The following is a 5,412-nucleotide window of genomic DNA, read 5'->3' on the forward strand; positions in this document are numbered from 1 at the left end:
GGTCACCTTTTTTCCCCTCCAACCCACGTTTGATTGGCTGATGACTTGCATTTATTTAAAATGTATTTATTTATTTTCTATAATATTTATTCAAAAAACATTTTTATTTGCAGCCTATGCAGACATTTTTTCAGATAATCGTGTGTGGGGAAATTATGTTTGCTATATAATAGGGCTGTCAAACGATTAAAATTTTTAATCGAGTTAATTACAGCTTAAAAATTAAATAATCCTAATTAATCGCAATTAATCGCAATTCAAACCGTCTATAAAATATGCCATATTTTTCTGTAAATTATATATATATTCTGTAAAATAAATTGTTGGAATGGAAAGATAAGACACAAGATGGATATATACAGTGGGGAGAACAAGTATTTGATACACTGCCAATGGGTTTTGGCAGTGTATCAAATACTTGTTCTCCCCACTGTACATTCAACATACGGTACATAAGGACTGTAGTGGGCATTTCACTCTACTGTTATTTAAATCTGTCTATGCTGTCCTCACTCCGAAGCGTCTACTTTTTCCAAAGCTAGACAGCTAGTGAACGACGCCTTAATAATCAGACTTCTCCCTTTTTCATCTGATTTATTAATAAAATAGCCTCAAACCATTGTCCTCTTTAGACCGTCGTAAAACTACAACAACAAAAAAGTACACAAGCATTGCATTAGCAACAACGTTAGCTTCGCATGCTATACAGGTTCACTAAACATAGACAAAAAGCGTCTCATACAAAAAATAGAACCTTTCGCTTACTAACATAATATGTACATTCTTTACAACAACCATACTTACGGACAAATCTTGTCCAAGGATCATATAAGCACAACATTACAACGTAGGCGTCAGCCCGAGACGTCGTGCAGCCATATTGAACTGGCAAGAAAAAAAATAAACCATGTCACAAAGCGACCACAAGAGTTCGCTGTTAGACAGCACAAAAAGCCTGCTGTAAAACTTACCATAAGGCAGAATACTGTCTGAGCGGGACATGTGCGTTAATTGCGTTAAATATTTTAACGTGATTAATTTAAAAAATTAATTACCGTGCGTTAACGCGATAATTTTGACAGCCCTACTATATAACAAACAAAAATTCGGATAGATCTGTTCGATCTCTATTTCAGAATGAACTTAGATCCATACAGTATGTTAAGTTGTTTTGGAATCAATTTGTTGGCGATATCATTTGGTCTAAGGTATGGACTATCCCCAACATGTTTCTGTTGACAAATAAGGTCAAATAAGTTTATTTCAAAATTATCCATAGATACTATCCTGCAAACCACTTCATGAAAAAAATTCAAGCGGGACATTGATACAAACTGTTCGTTCTGTGGAAATCATCAAGAGACAGTTAAGCACCTTTTGGGACCTGCTCTTTTTCCAATAAATTTTGGAAAGACGTTCATCATCAGGAATCTACATGTGGACTTCAAACTCAAATGGAAAAATGTCTCTTTTTTTTCTATAAGAATCTCAAGAATAAAAATGTTTTTATTTTTAATCTACTCATTTTTTTTATCGAAATTCTACCTCCAAATAAATGTAAATTTAGCAAGTTTTTACCCTTTTTGTCTCACTTTCATAACGGGACTGTGTGCTACATAAACCTGTTTGGGAAAAAAATTAAAGAATCTGAAATCGGAAGAACAATAATTTTGAAAAAAATAGAGCTTTTTTGTGAATAATTGATTACAGCATTATTTATTGTTTGTTTTTTTTTCTCTAATGTGCAATGTTTGGAATGTTTATACCAACTGGCATATTTGTGTTTGTTTTGGTTTGGATTGTTGAGTGTTCATCTGTCTGTTATCGTGTTAATAAAAAAAAAATAAATAAATAAATACATAAATAAATAAATAAAAGGAGGCCACTTCCTGGAAAAACTGGCTTTAATTTTGGTTTTTCCCTGCTGTTATTTATCAGAAAAATGAAATTAATTTTTTGGTTTTCTTTTTCAATTCATTAAACAAGATTCTTTCCACTGGGACAGATGTGTTAAAGGTGTTGTCTTTCCATTTAATGTAAAACAACACAAGATCCACTTAACAAGGTGAAAACTCTTCCCATAAAGCACTGGAGGACATTCCTTGCAGTGATTGTAGCCAATAGTTTTTCACTATTACACCCTTCATAGGTGACGTCTCTTCCCTATATTGCTCCGAGCGCAGATTCTCTATTATGCAAACCAGAAAGGTATTCAATGACAAACATCTCTCAGCTGTCTTTTGATCACAAAGAAATATCGTGTCGCGTTTCTAAATCAGTGCACATTCCGACGAAAACACGCTCACGCATGTCACCCGACACAAAGCTGCAGCTAAATTGATACCAGAGTCTTTTTTTGAAGTCCATCTGGAGCCGATCAGCTGCAGCTCAGTCAATATCACCCGTGGGGCCCATTAAGCCTGGTGATAATTGCACCGTGTGCCAGAGGTGACTCATTAAGACGTTCTTTCTGCATTTGTGTTGAAATTCTTACCTTCAGTTAAACTAGTCTTTTGCAGACGCTCATCAGAAACCATGGTGACTCTTTCAGTTCAATGATCGGCCAATTGGACAAACATGCATAATGTATTTTCATCCCTTTTGCTGTGATTCTCAACTGGTGGGTCTATGGACCCAAAACTGGGTTGCGAACAGGTAATGGAAAATAGGGCTGTAACAATTATGCGATCTGAATCGATACATCGATTAAGCACAATCAAATCAAAATTGTTCAAAAATGAAAACATCGTTCACTATAGCTTTGTGAAAAAGACAGGTTTATATTGTAATGTCTAAAATGTTTTTTAGCACTTTTTTATTTAAAATTGCATTGTATTTTTATTGCTTTAGGTGGAATGTGTTGTGTTAAATGCTTACATAGTATCGTTTTAAATTTATGGAAGGCCTTAGAATCAAGTCATATTGTGGTAGACATTGTTATATTGGTATTGGGGACCAGAACCCGCCACGATAAGTGAAAAACCACGAAGTAGCACCCCCTCAACCCACATTTTTGTGTGTGTTTAATGTATTTATTCAGATTTAGCAATGGAAAGAGATACATACATATAAGACTTTTTTTTTTTTTTTTTTTCCCTAAAGTATGATTTAATTTTTTATTTTTTTTATTTTATGCATATACTGTATATATGGGGCAAAACAGACAAGGCTGAAAAAGCAGTTTCTGCTCTTGCACCCCTCTTTAAAATAAACTACTGTGTTTTAAGCCAAAACAACCGTTGTGTTTGATACAACAATATGTCCATATGCTGCCTTCATGGGGCATTAAGTCCCCGAACTTTTTTTGATTTGTCCGTTTTTCCCTTGAAACTCCCATTTACAGACGTCGCGCAACCGCTTTAGTTTCAACCGAGCCATAAAAAGAAGGTAAGTAATCGTATTTATTATTCGAAATGTCTGTCATTTTTAGCTTAGAATCATTAATTGATGTCTAATATTTAGTTTAAAAAAAAAAAAAAGACGACTTTAAAAAATTATTCACTCACATATTTTAAACTTTTAAACAAATTACGTCACAATGAAAAAATTAGCGTCTGTAAAAAAGTCATTGATATCCACCTCATAACTATCGCTTAATTGTATTTTTTTTGTTACTGTCGCATTTTCCCCAATGTTTTAGATGATGAATAATCAATCCAAACAAAGAAAAATTGAAAAAAAACATTTAAAACGGAAAACATATGAAAATGAAAATCTCCACCACTCCTTGATGTCTGCGATTTATTTCTGCATCACGACCCTTGTTATTTTACCATGTTTCACCCATAAAATGCCCCAAAAAACCTGTTGTGGCCTTTTACAGCTGTGTCTTGACACTCGGTGATACATGCTCCATGGAGTTTTTGGATCAAAACGAGGTAAGTACGCGATAATATCTCGTTAAAGTCATGGTGTCTTTAATTCTGCTCTTTCATGCTCTCACCTCCAGATTGGGTTTTGCTGTTAATTTATTTTTTTTCTTAAATGCCCTACTGTTTAAAATTTTTCTTCTCCCAGAAAATTGACATTTTAAGCTCTCCAATGATGTATCACACATGCATATCGGACAATTTTGAAAGTTGGCCAAATTGGGGGTCTCAGAGCGGAACTTCAAGTTACCTGCACAGTGTATCACAAAAGTGAGTACCCCTCTCGCATTTCTGCAGATATTTAAGTATATCTTTTCATGGGACAACACTGAAAAAAACGACAATTTGACACAATGAAAAGTAGTCTGAGTGCAGCTTATATAATAGAGTTAATTTATTTTCCCTTCAAAATATAGCCATTAATATCTAAACCCCTGGCAACAAAAGTGAGTACACCCCTTTGAAAAAACGTACCACCCTAAATGTCCAAATTGAGTACTGCTTGTCATTTTCCCTCCAAAATGTCATGTGATCTGTTACAGGAGTGCTGTCAGCATTGCTGCAGAGATTGAAGAGGTGGGGGGTCAGCCTGTTAGTGCTCAGACCATACGCCGCTCTCTACATCAAATTGGTGTGCATGGCTGTCACCCCAGGAGGAAGCCTCATCTGAAGACTGTACACAAGAAAACCCGCCCGTCTCATCAGACCATAGGACATGGTTCCAATAATCCATGTGCTTGTTGACATGTCTTCAGCAAACGTTTTGCGGGCTTTCTTGTGTACCGCCTTCAGAAGAGACTGGAAGGAGAGTGAGACTACGCTCTTTACAGCTCATCTGTACTTATTTATTTCTTAATTTGAAAAAAAATCACTGCATTGGAAAATATTGTATCGTTGTCCAAAGAATCGAGATCGTATCGCCTTGAAATTGATGATTTACACCTTAGTGGCATACCGTCTTGTGTACAGTCTTCAGCAGAGGCGTAGCGTCCCATTAGGCATACGCAGGCAATTGCCTAGGGCCCCCAGCCAGCAGGGGCCCCCAGAGGGCCAACAGATTTAGCACACACAGCTTTACTGCACTGTCGCAGCGACAAGTGTTGGGAGTGTTTCAATACCATGGAATCATTTGGCAGATTATGTAACGATTCTGTTATCAATCCCAATCAGCATTAACCATGTAATGTAGATTACACATGTTTAAGGAAGTCCAATCAGCTATTAATATCACATGTTTGTTTAAAGAGTGACTCACCAAGTACTCGCTGGAAAGTCCTTGTCGAGTTGTTTTACGTTGATTTTCACAGGCCACCTCATTATTCATGTGACTACTTAAATAAATGGTGATTTTTCAAGAAAGTCTTTTAATGAGTCTATCGTATTCCTTGTCGAATACTCTATAAGAAACATATAACATATGCATGTAAAATAATCCTAAACAATTTTATTAGCAATTTTAATACTCCTTTTAGCAAGGTTCCTTGGGTATGCGTACGTTCCCATAGCAACCAGTCCTGTTATTGTCATACGTCACAAGCGCTGC

The sequence above is a fragment of the Corythoichthys intestinalis genome, chromosome 19 (assembly GCF_030265065.1).
Source record: "Corythoichthys intestinalis isolate RoL2023-P3 chromosome 19, ASM3026506v1, whole genome shotgun sequence".
Taxonomy (NCBI): domain Eukaryota; kingdom Metazoa; phylum Chordata; class Actinopteri; order Syngnathiformes; family Syngnathidae; genus Corythoichthys; species Corythoichthys intestinalis.